The sequence below is a fragment of the Rhipicephalus microplus genome, chromosome X (assembly GCF_043290135.1).
Source record: "Rhipicephalus microplus isolate Deutch F79 chromosome X, USDA_Rmic, whole genome shotgun sequence".
Classification (NCBI taxonomy): domain Eukaryota; kingdom Metazoa; phylum Arthropoda; class Arachnida; order Ixodida; family Ixodidae; genus Rhipicephalus; species Rhipicephalus microplus.
In genome coordinates, this window is record NC_134710.1 from 18,436,827 (window position 1) to 18,448,881 (window position 12,055).

Consider the following 12,055-nt stretch of genomic DNA (forward strand, 5'->3'; position numbering starts at 1 on the left):
TGTCTGCGTGGAAGGACTCGATCACTGCCTTTCTCTCGGGGTTCCCTGTCACTAAGCGTGCACGGGTGAACTTCAAGCGCAACTTAGTTGCTGCTGACACGCATCCCACCGCCAATCTGACTGCTCTGCTTAAGCTTGGAGCGATCTGCGAGACTCTGGTTCAGGCCAAGCAACTAGACCTGAACACCTGTGTTGGCAACTTGGCATGGTTTTTGTAGTTGACCAGGCGATCCCCTACGACGACCTCGCCGACAGCATCACTTCATCAGTGTCACTCGTGACCGGAGTTCGCAGAAGCAACTGCCTCACTCGGAAATTTGCTGGGACCACAGTCCCCCCTGACAAATAAAGACATCTTGTCAGACCTCGCAAGCCCCGCCCCTGCAGTGTTCCCGTTGCGGCCACTTCAGGCATTCACCCGCCACTTGCTCGCGAGACAAACACTGCCTACGCTGCGGCGTCATGTGCGCCCCAGGACCATGTGTAGCACAACATCCACGCTGCATAAACTGTCGCGAAAAACATACCACAACCGAGCCACGCAGCTCTTCCTGGCCGCGGTTATTGTGGCCTCATCTGACGGCACCGTTACTCGCCGCCAAGCCTTGGAGCACGCCGGGTCCCCTGGGAGCAGTGCGACGATCATCAAGGGCCGCTCTTTCTGGGATGCGTTCGCCGCCACCATTCGACCTACAACGAGTGTGGCCTTTGTCCCCACAAACATGACGATGACTTCGCCCTCGTCCTGCCCTCGGCCGGCCTCTGCAGTTGTCACCGCGCGCTCGACGGTGTCGCAGACACCGCGGACTGCCTCGCAACCGCTGGCTTCTGCCGCCGTCTCCAAGAGTACGACGACGACAACGCCCGCTTCCTCGACGCCGCCGGCCTTCTGCCGGCCTCTCGACGGATGCAACGATTGGGACACTACTTGCAGCAGTACGTGCTGTGATCCTAATGCTCCAAGTCGACTCTCAGGATCGACGATTTTCTGCTGCGGCCCTCTTCGTCGCGACACCTTAAGACTGGCCTTCTGAAGTGGCGCAACCATCAGAGTCAGCTGGACTTACCCTGTGAGTTTGAAAGACCCCGTCCTTCTTATTGCCCGCGTTAAATCGTGCGCATCTCTTGTGTCTTGGCTTTCTCGGTAGCTTTCTCAGTCGCCTGCGCATTTCGTGAATTCGGGCACGTGTTGGGGGAGGAGAGTCGAATAAGTACGATTTTCAGATGTTTTTTCTGCTATCTTGATTATCTGGCATTTACCTCACCTATCCCTCTTATTCCAATTACCCTATCCTTGTTCCGACCTGTTGAGGTGTCATCTTGAGGATAGGCAGCTACGGGTGACACTTTTCTTTTCTCTTACATTAACGCTTAGAGAGAGAGTGAGAGAGAGAGAACGTGCAAGAAAAAACAAGGTCCCTAAATAAACTTGTTCTATCTTGGTACCTTAAGAAGAAAGCGCTTATGGCAGCCCCAATTACTATGACGTCATAGATTTGGGCGGCAGCCACTGAGTCCTACGCTATTCTTGATCCGTAAGAAAAAGACATTGTTTTCTAAAGGGGCAATAGATTTCATATGCCGAATTCCTGGAAATTCCGTTGAACCAATGTAACCAAAATACGAATCATTGACGTCACGCATGAAGACTTCGGTATGCACATTTCAACCTTGTCTTTCTCTTCTTTTGATCAAATCAACCTATGCTGATGAAATTAATGTCATTGAGTCCCCAGAGTAGACGTTATCAATCTACATTGATTTGTAGCACAAATGCCCGAGGAAATCCATAAGAATTTCGTCGAAAGAAACCCGTCTCAGTTGAAAAATTCGCTTTGGAAAAGACAAGCACATATCCACACAGGCCGAGAGACACAACGTTTCGCTTTATTTCTTCCCGTGAGCTTTAAAATCTTGCCCAGTATTGAGCCCGAGAAATCGCTGTAGTCGTATACGTTGTCTGAGGAAATTAAGAAAGACACTCTTATTTCTACAAACCGTAACAAAGTGCTGCTGAACACTATTGGGGGGTACGGGAAAAGGAGTAACAAAAAAGCTATTCCCGTTGTTTCGCAAACCTTCTCAAAGTTTAAATTCACCGTCACATTTTAAAATTTCTCAGATTTTTGACCGCTGAAACACGAGCGCTCCATCAGAACACGTATTTCATGAAGCGGCTGTGGCTGGAAACATTGTGACTCAGGTAGCCGAAAAAATAAAAGAAAGAAACAATTGTCTCCTTGGTGGCTTTACCAGTCTCCTCGTCCACTTTCCTTTCTTCACATGTGCATTACATTCGCTACTAATTACATCCCCCACACTTTTCTTGGCAGGGTTGTCTATTTGAATAATTATTTAAGTTTACTCATCTGAGTTTCAGTAGTATAAGATAAATTCAGCAAAACAAAACAAAAGAGCAAACGTGAGTGAGGATTGTAGGCCCGTGTGCTCAGATTTGGGTGCACGTTAAAGAACCCCAGGTGGTCGAAATTTCCGGAGCCCTCCACTACGGCGTCTCTCATAATCATATGGTGGTTTCGGGACTTTAAACCCCACACATCAATCAACGTGAGTGAGGACATTAGATTGAGTGATGGCAAGCAAATGTGATTGAAAATAAGCGCTAATGCCCTTTCTTGCCTTTGAGTAGTCACGCGACTTAATGTAAGCGCAGGAATTTGGGTTGAGCTGGATATGTTAGGTAAATCGTACACCGTTTCATCATCGCGTATTTTTTACTCGATAAAACTGCTCTATGACAAGCATTGAGTATGAGTGGACGGGACTTCGAACATGAATGAATGCCTGCAAATGCGAATGACATCGAGTACAGAGAAGGTCATGAACTGTTGAGGCTGAGTGGATGCGGCTGCGTCATTGAGCGATGGCAACAGAATTTGCAGTCACGAAGGGTCATTCGTCATCGTCGCACCGCAGGCATGTCGCAGGAGAGGAGGAAGCGGCGCACCTGAAGATAAAGCTGTACTTTTACGAAGCGCAGGGACTTTACACAACCCACCTGCTCGCGCGCTCGACACAGACGCATTGCCGTGGCTTCATATGCGAGTCTGCACATCATGTGAATAGCTTGGAGTGTTAGTGTACAGTGGTGAGCACTGTTAGGGTGAACACACGAGCGCGTGGCCGACGGCACTATCAGCGCCACGTAACAGCCATCGTTGGAAACATTGCACATGCGCAGCATGTGCTTTGCGAAACACTCTTTCCACCGCGCGCATCACGTCATCGATACGCTTGTTCGTCGTCTGCTAGCCGCATTTTTCGTTCGCTGAGCCGATACTTTCTGCATTTCAAGGTCCATCTGGATTGAAGATTGGCGCGTGAAGGAAAAAAGTGGGTGTAAGAGGGATAGTTATTAAACTTTTTATTCAAGAAAATTGCAATTTTGCAATTCATGTTAAACAAGACCATGAGAACAAATATAAAAACATGAGCCTCGCCGCGGTGGTCTAGTGGCTAAGGTACTCGGCTGCTGACCCGAAGGTCGCGGGTTCAAATCCCGGCTGCGGCGGCTGCATTTCCGATGGAGGCGGAAATGTCGTAGGCCCGTGTGCTCAGATTTGGGTGCACGTTAAAGAACCCCAGGTGGTCGAAATTTCCGGAGTCCTCCACTACGGCGTCTCTCATAATCATATGGTGGTTTTGGGACGTTAAACCCCACAAATCAAATCAATATAAAAACATGAGCAAATCTAATAGCGAGTCATGTGACCACTTACAGCAACGACTGCAGCTATTCTGGACAGTAACGAGTCGTAAAGTGATCGAACAACGAGTGGGAAAGGCTTTCAGCTTTTCTCACTCGTTGCTGACTTGCGCCCACAACTGGTCCAAAGTCGAGGAATAAAGGGGCTTCCTTGCCAAAGAAGCTTTCAGATGGCCCCACACGTTTTCTATCACATTCAGGTCCGCTCCTTTCGGAGTCCATTCCAGTAGCTGCATGTGCGGCTCCGCATGGAACTTCTTGACAGCCCGCGCCGTGTGTAACGGTGACCGGTCCTGTTGGAACAGGTAATCACCGTCTGGGAATAAACTGCTCGCATATGGCAACAGCACATTGTTCAAAATGTTGCAGTACTGTTCCGACGATAAGTGTCCACGTTTGCGTTGCAGGGGCCCTAAAACATATCTTGAAACAGCACCCCACACGCTCACACTCGATCTCCCACTGGCAGAAACACCTTGCACGTTGTCTGGGTCGTTCCTGCGTGGCATTTTGACGTTAACTAAAACAATTGCTTTTCAAATCAGGAAGTTTGCCTCACCGTGTGTCTGGTAGTCTCCAAAAACGCAATCTTCGGTCTTGTCGCGTCGAAAACATCGACTCATTGGAAAAGATGACGCGACCCCACTCTTCTGATGTCCATTCTTCGTGCGACTCAGCGAACTGCCGTCGTGCGTCCTTGTGTGCCGCTGTTAGTAGTGGCTTCTGCGCTGCGACTGCGAAGGCCCGCAGTACGCAAGCGACGTCGAACAGTGGTGTCCGAAACGTCCAAATTCAAGTCATCGCGTATTGTTGGGGCTGGCAAGAAAGGGTTACGAACAGCAGCTGCAACTATGAGGGCGTCTTCATCGCCTGTGGTTGCTTTAGGGTGGGGCGCGCGTGGTGCATCCTGAATGCGACCTTCATACTTGTAGGCTTGAATTATCCTGTTCAGTCTTCAGGGGCCTATTAACTAAAGCGCCAATATACCTCTGGGAATAACCTTTCAGGGAAAGATCGACAATTGAGCACCGTTCATCATCAGGAACCCTAGCCATAATACGATCTGGCGACAGAATGAACGGCTGCAAAAGATGTTTGGTTGTTTTATATATGGCATTGCATGCACAACAACTTTGAAGGGAATGAATAGACACGCCCCCATAGATATACAAGTTTTTTTTTGTCTTGTTCTGTTCAAGCACTGATGTTTAAAGAAATCTTAAAATGCAAATTGCGTGGGCTTAGAAAACAAAAATGCGGCTAGCAGACGACGAACAAGTGCATTTATGACGTCATGCGCGCGGTGGAACACTTATTTCGCGGAAGGTGTGATGCACTTCGCAATGTTTCTAGTGAAGACTGTAACGGGGCGCTGACAGTGCCGTCGGCCACGCGCTCGCGTGTTCACCCAAACAGTGCTCACCGCTGTACATGAGTGAACGTGAGTGGACACGTTTGGGTGCGAGTGCTCGCGAGTGAGAAGCTTGGAGAGTTAGTAAGCACGAGTACGAACCTTAGTATGTGAGGGTGCGAAGACGCGTGAGTATGAAGGTGAGCGAGTAGCTTGAAGGGCGAGTATGTTCAGTAAAATCTCATTAATTCAAACTCTGATAATTCCGCTTATTTGGAAGGATTTCTGTAGTCTATGAGCCACAATGCAATGCATTGTGGTGATACTGATGAGGTACAGGTGACGTGCTCAGTCTAGTTACTGCCAGTGCAAAAAAAAAATTAAAAAAGGCGCAGCTTTGCCGGAAAGGTGAAGCAATGAACGTGATAGCAACGAATTGAAAGGTCACGCGCAGAATCGAAAGCAGATCGAAACATGCCCCTCGTTCCTCACGAACAAAACGTACTCACAGGTACAAGTGCACGCGAATAAGCGTCTCATTTGCTACTTTGCTCTGCCTGAAAAGCACGCGCTTTTCGCAAACGGAGACTGCAATGATTGCAGTGACCTTTGTGCACAAGGTGACAACAGCATAATCGTTCCAGGTAAAGCGGGAAGCCATCCAAGGCGTATGACCTTCCCCTCCTCGCCGCCGCGAGATAACGGCACATAAGGGAGCATCACTCCCTCACACACCCTTATCTCGCCGGGTAAAGTACACGTAGGAGATAAGAGCAAGCACCGCCGCGCGATGTGGCGACGCGTGCTCGTTGTGCCATCTTGCTGGTAATGCTGAAAACAGAATTTCATACGAGATACTCGTGAGCAGTGGTAAGTGGTTGATATAAGTAGCTTGCCGTTTGAACGGTGAAGGATGTGCTCCGGGGTGGCTCAGGGATTCCACTTCCGGTTGCGAAAGCGTGCGGACGTGTGTATCATGAGCTCCGTAGGAGCGGCATCGGCGGCTCAGCTTAGCCGTGGTTCCAGGATTGAAATGCCCCAGGATTATGCTGTTATTTTGCCCCCTCTGCCGAATGGGTATTGTTACGTTTGGCCCGGAGATTCGTCTGGGCAGACGCCATTGTGCGTAAGCCGGTCTACCGGGGGGGCTCTCAGCCCCTTCGGTGCCCAGACTGCCAGACGCTGTTGAAGATTTCTGCAATTACCCAGACCATGCAGCAAGCAAAGGCGAGTTCCCGACTTTCAAATGCGGACCTTTTCGTCGTCTCTTCGAGCAGAAGCGGTGACTGATGACCTCGGCGACTCATCTGGAGACGGGGAAGCTGTTGTGACCGGCGCCAGAGCTGACGGGGGAGCGGCGCTCTTTTAGTCCTCAATCAAGTAGCCGACTGGCCGGCTGCCTATGCCCGCCAGGCATTGTCCCTGCTAGCCGGAGGATGAGACGTCGTGTCGCCACGACATCGTAAACCGTTCAAGAGAGGACAACAAAGACAGCATCTTCCTTGGAAGAGACCGTGGCGGCCGCCGCAAATCGCCCCGCTAATTAAGCGAACAAATCGGCGGACCCTTTGATGTATGCAGTCAGGATCGTGGGACCTCTCGACTAGCGGCACACACACGATGAGGAAGAGCCCCACTGGCGCCACCTTGCAGTGCAGTGATCACGACTCAATATTAGACGTTTACGTGGACCGTACATGCTCTTCCCCCTCACCTGCTGTGTGTGTGTGATTGGTGTTCCACTCGGAGAGGAGGAGCCCGACAGGGCTTAAAACGACACCGCAGAGGGCTGGACGTCGCTCTGAACCATGTAACGGTTCAACCACCACGCTCGTGGTTTGTGAAACCCCTAACCTTTCTTTGTTGTAAATATGTGTAAATAGTGCCATAAACCTGTTTGTTTTCGTATCCTCTTGTCAGCGTTCATTTCCTTCACCCGGTTACACCACGCTACCACAAGAGACCGGGTAGTCCCCCATTCGCAACAATTGGTGGCAGCGGTGGGATGCCATCAGCGAACTTCCTCCTTTTGCGTATCCAATATCCTCCTCACTGGCGCTTTCCAAAATTTGCTCTAAAATTTCTGACCTGCCCATTCCTTCCTTAATCTTAATACCAAGGTCTTCACAAATGTACAAAAGACCATCTTTTAGCAGTGTCTTCACCTCCATGATTGTCGTTGTACTTTGGTCCTGCATCTCACACAAATGTAGAGGATCCCTCTAACACACAAATAGGTGATCTCCCTAACTCACACACAATCCAGCTTCTAATCAACTCACACTCAAGAAATGAAGCCTGGAAAGTTATAGCAAAGACCAAGCACTCACCACAGCACAACACCATGTCGTGAAGTCCATCTCACCGCTGCCAACCAGTTGTTAAGGTTCGGAAGGAGGAAGTTCGCTGATGGCATCCCACCGCTGCCACCAGTTGTTGCGAATGGGGGACTACCCGGTCTCTTGTGGTAGCGTGGTGTAACCGGGTGAAGGAAATGAACGCTGACAAGAGGATACGAAAACAAACAGGTTTATGGCACTATTTACACATATTTACAACAAAGAAAGGTTAGGGGTTTCACAAACCACGAGCGTGGTGGTTGAACCGTTACATGGTTCAGAGCGACGTCCAGCACTCTGCGGCGTCGTTTTAAGCCCTGTCGGGCTCCTCCTCTCCGAGTGGATCACCAATCACACACACACAACAGGTGAGGGGGAAGAGCATGCACGGTCCACGTGAACGTCCAATATTGAGTCGTGATCACTGCACTGCAAGGTGGCGCCAGTGGGGCTCTTCCTCATCGTGTGTGTGCCGCTAGTCGAGAGGTCCCACGATCCTGACAGCATACATCAAAGGGTCCGCCGATTTGTTCGCCTAATTAGCGGGGCGATTTGGGGCGGCCGCCACGGTCTCTTCCAAGGAAGATGCTGTCTTTGTTGTCCTCTCTTGAACGGTTTACGATGTCGTGGCGACACGACGTCTCATCCTCCGGCTAGCAGGGACAATGCCTGGCGGGCATAGGCAGCCGGCTGGTCGGCTACTTGATTGAGGACTAAAAGAGCGCCGCTCCCCCGTCAGCTGTGGCGCCGGTCACAACAGCTTCCCCGTCTCTAGATGAGTCGCCGAGGTCATCAGTCACCGCTTCTGCTCGAAGAGACGACGAAAAGGTCCGCATTTGAAAGTCGGGAACTCGCCTTTGCTTGCCGCATGGTCTGGGTAATTGCAGAAATCTTCAACAGCGTCTGGCAGTCTGGGCGCTGAAGGGGCTGAGAGCCCCCCCCCCCCCCCCGGTAGACCGGCTTACGCACAATGGTGTCTGCCCAGACAAATCGCCGGGCCAAACGTAACAGTATGTGGTTCATAACACTGTTTTTCTGCATGCGGATGTAAAAGGAAGACCTTATCACGCGGAGGACTTTCGCGAGCCACTTTTTCGACGTGTTCAGCCCACCGAGGTTCTTGCGCTCGGCGCTTATCAAATGAACCACGTGTGGGCAGTGACGTGCACAAGCACTGACGGTGTAAAGAAACTTTTAACTGATCCGCAATTGACTGTGAAAGGCCTCAAATGCATGATAATCGACCCAAGCCACCGCGACGTCCGTCTGAAGCTGCATTGGTTGCTCTACCCCGTACGAGAAGAGGACGTACGAAATGCACTGACCCCCTACGGGATGGTGCTTGACGTAGTAATGGATAAGTGGCGAATGGACGGCTGCACCCAGCAGAATACCATGACGAGAACCGTGACGCTCCGGCTAAAGGCTAACGTTACGCTGGACGATATATCTCACCAGTTACGAGTTGGAGGAGAGCTCGCACTTATTGTGGCAACCGGAAGAGCGCCGTGGTGTTTGCGCTGCCAGCAGATTGGCCACATTAGGAGGGACTGTCGAGTCCCGCGGTGTGACACTTGCAAGCGTTTCGGACACGCCCCTGGGAACTGCACGAAGACGTATGCAGCAGCTGCACTGAACACCGGGAGCATGGATAAATCCGAGCTCACTATAGACGAGGCCGAAGCAGAAGAATCGGTGAAATCAAAGTGGGAATTTTTCAAACAAGAGGTTAAAATGAAGGCGATAGAACGATCTACAAAAAATAAATTCGAGAAGAAACAGGCGGAAAGGAACCTGCGAAGGCAATTACAAGTGCTCTTGCAGGAAGAAACTGTGAAACCCGGCTCCTTTACCAATGAAATAACAGATACTAAAAACAAACTGAAGATTTTAGATAAAGAGAAGTATAAAGGCGCTATAATAAGAGCTAGAAGTGAAAAACTTTGGATAGGTGAGACACCCACGAAACGAGCTTTGAGTGACGAAAAAAATACGCACAAAGAAATGAAATCAGAGAAATAGTACGCAATGACAGACTGACGAATGAAAAAGGTCAGATAATGGAGGCGTTTGTGGACCGTTATCGCAATCTGCTCGGAAAACGAGTACCGATGGCCACGGGTTTCAGTGATGTCTTTCTTGATATGATGCCCAAGCTTGACGCCGATACACGAGAAATATTAGGCGCTCCTATCAGCGTACAGGAAATAAAAAAAACTATTGATGACCTAAGTACAGGCAAGACGCCCGGCCCAGATGGAATCGGGGCGGAGTTTTATAAAGTTTATAAAGAAGACGTGGCAGTTGCGCTATACGAAGTTATCGTAGAAGCATACAAAAAGAAAAAACTGCCACGCTCTTACACGCAGGCGCATACTGCCTTGATTCCGAAGACAGATGATACCAGCAAACTTCAATCTGTAACGTCATATCGACCTATCAGTTTTTTGAACACTGATTATAAAATATTCATGAAGGTTTTAGCCAGAATAATTCAGAACATCATTGAAAAGATTGTAGGGACACACCAGGCATGCGGCTTACAGGGTCGCAGCATCACAACGAACATACATATAGTAAGAAGTGTACTAGAGATCTGTGACGCCTTTGAAGAACGAATAGCAATCATGCAGATAGATTTACAGAAAGCTTTTGACCTTATCTCCCATGAAGTATTGTTCAGTGTGTTGAAGCATGTGGGAGTTGGTGACGTAATTTTTGATGGTTTGAAGATGGCATATTCACAGTGTGTAATGCAGTTGATAGTCAATAAGCAGCTCAATGAAGAAATTGAAATACTAAGTTCTATCAGACAGGGATGCCGGCCTCAGCATTGTTATTTGCCATCTACGTAGAACCCTTTTGCTTATCAATCATTCAAAACTCAAGTGTGCAAGGCTTTCGGTTACAGAACACGGAGATAAAATTACTCGCATATGCTGACGATGTGGCAGTACTCTGCCGAGATAGACAAAGTATATGTGAAGTCGTTTACATGGCAAATAAATTTTGTGACATGACGGGCAGTGTAATTAACTGGCATAAAACAACTGCCTTTTGGTACGGCAATTGGGATGTGAGACCCGAGGTATACCTTAACGTAAAATGGGAAAGCAAACCCCTAAAGTACCTCGGTGTATCCTTGGACAGCTATCGCGACAACGCGGATTACTGGAAAGGTGAAGCAGAAATCCTCAGGAAAAAAAACAAATGCCTGGGGTGGTAGGGATCTGTCTATATTCGCACGTGCGACTGTATGCAACATGTTTTTGATATCCAAGATCTGGTATGTCATGCAAGTCATCTGTATGTCACGCGTCAATGTGCAGAAGCTTCACAGGATTTTTGCAGTGTTTGTGTGTAAATCGCCGTGGGAATGTACAAGCCGGTCTAATTTATTCCAGTTCGTTAGCAATGGCGGACTCGGCTTATGTCATATATTTATTATACAAGTTGTCTCTCGGTTTATTTTCCTTCGCGATCAAAGAAACAAATTTCCGCGAACAGTGATAAAAGTAAGGCTGTCATCACGCATCCCAGATTTTGTTGTGTCTACAAACAGTGATATGTGCCGATATGTGACTGGTTTTTTTTTGAGAGAAGTTATACAGTCTTTCGAGTTTTTGAAAGTGCGCTTTTCGCTGGAATATCTTGCCACTGTTAAGCGAAAAAATCTGTACAGGGATCTCCGTGATGTCTTGTTCCCCCAAACCTTTGTACAGATCTATGTTCAATGGAGGACCCGGACAGGACGTTTTGAAAAGGGTCAAAAGGATGAAAGTAAAAGCAGGGGCAAAAACTTTCTTTTTTAAATTGCATTCCGGGACTCTCCCCGTAAAGCAGTGGCTAGCGGACAAGAGAATCGATGTACCATGGACAACCAATTGTTTACTTTGTAAACAAATGTTTCTTGAGTCTCACGTATTGCATGTTTATTCGAAAACTCGTTTAATTAGAACATTTTTCACACTCCCAGTGACTTTGAAAAAAAAACATGCATTACACAATAATATAATTATCTTGTGCACAGCGGGCGTTTTTCTTTAACACGCGATAACGTTGAAGAGCTCGTTTCACAGAAATGTCAGCGTCGTCATCGTTGGCATTGAGCGAAAGATCGTCATCTTGTGCGTAACCCAAAATGCTAAAAAGCTGCTAACAAAAATAAAATAAATATTAAGAATTTCTTGGTCTGAGTGGGGGGCAAGCGGGTGTTCTATAGCAGAGCCACACGTCTACTCGTAAATACGATGAAAAGAACTTCGCCTGCTTGGATATTCAGTGAAAGTAACGCATGATTTTCAAACGCTCGCGTCCTGTATACATGCTTCACAATGCAACGTGTAATGTAGCAGTAATTATGCGGGATTCAAGCGTACATTGTCATCGGGCGTCAGAACATGCGATTATCATGAATTCATGCTTTAAAATGTGCCATCCACTACAAAAGGCGCACACGTTATGGCGCATTTCGCCTTGATGCCACGTAGTGCACTGGTGCATGGCGAGTTAGAAAAGTTTTCATGCGCACAATTGTCCGTGGTTTCATGCATGCTACCCATTACACAGAATGCAGCCGCATGCAAAAGCTTCAGTGACACAAGCCATTTTGAACTCATTTACGCACTATGGACGGAA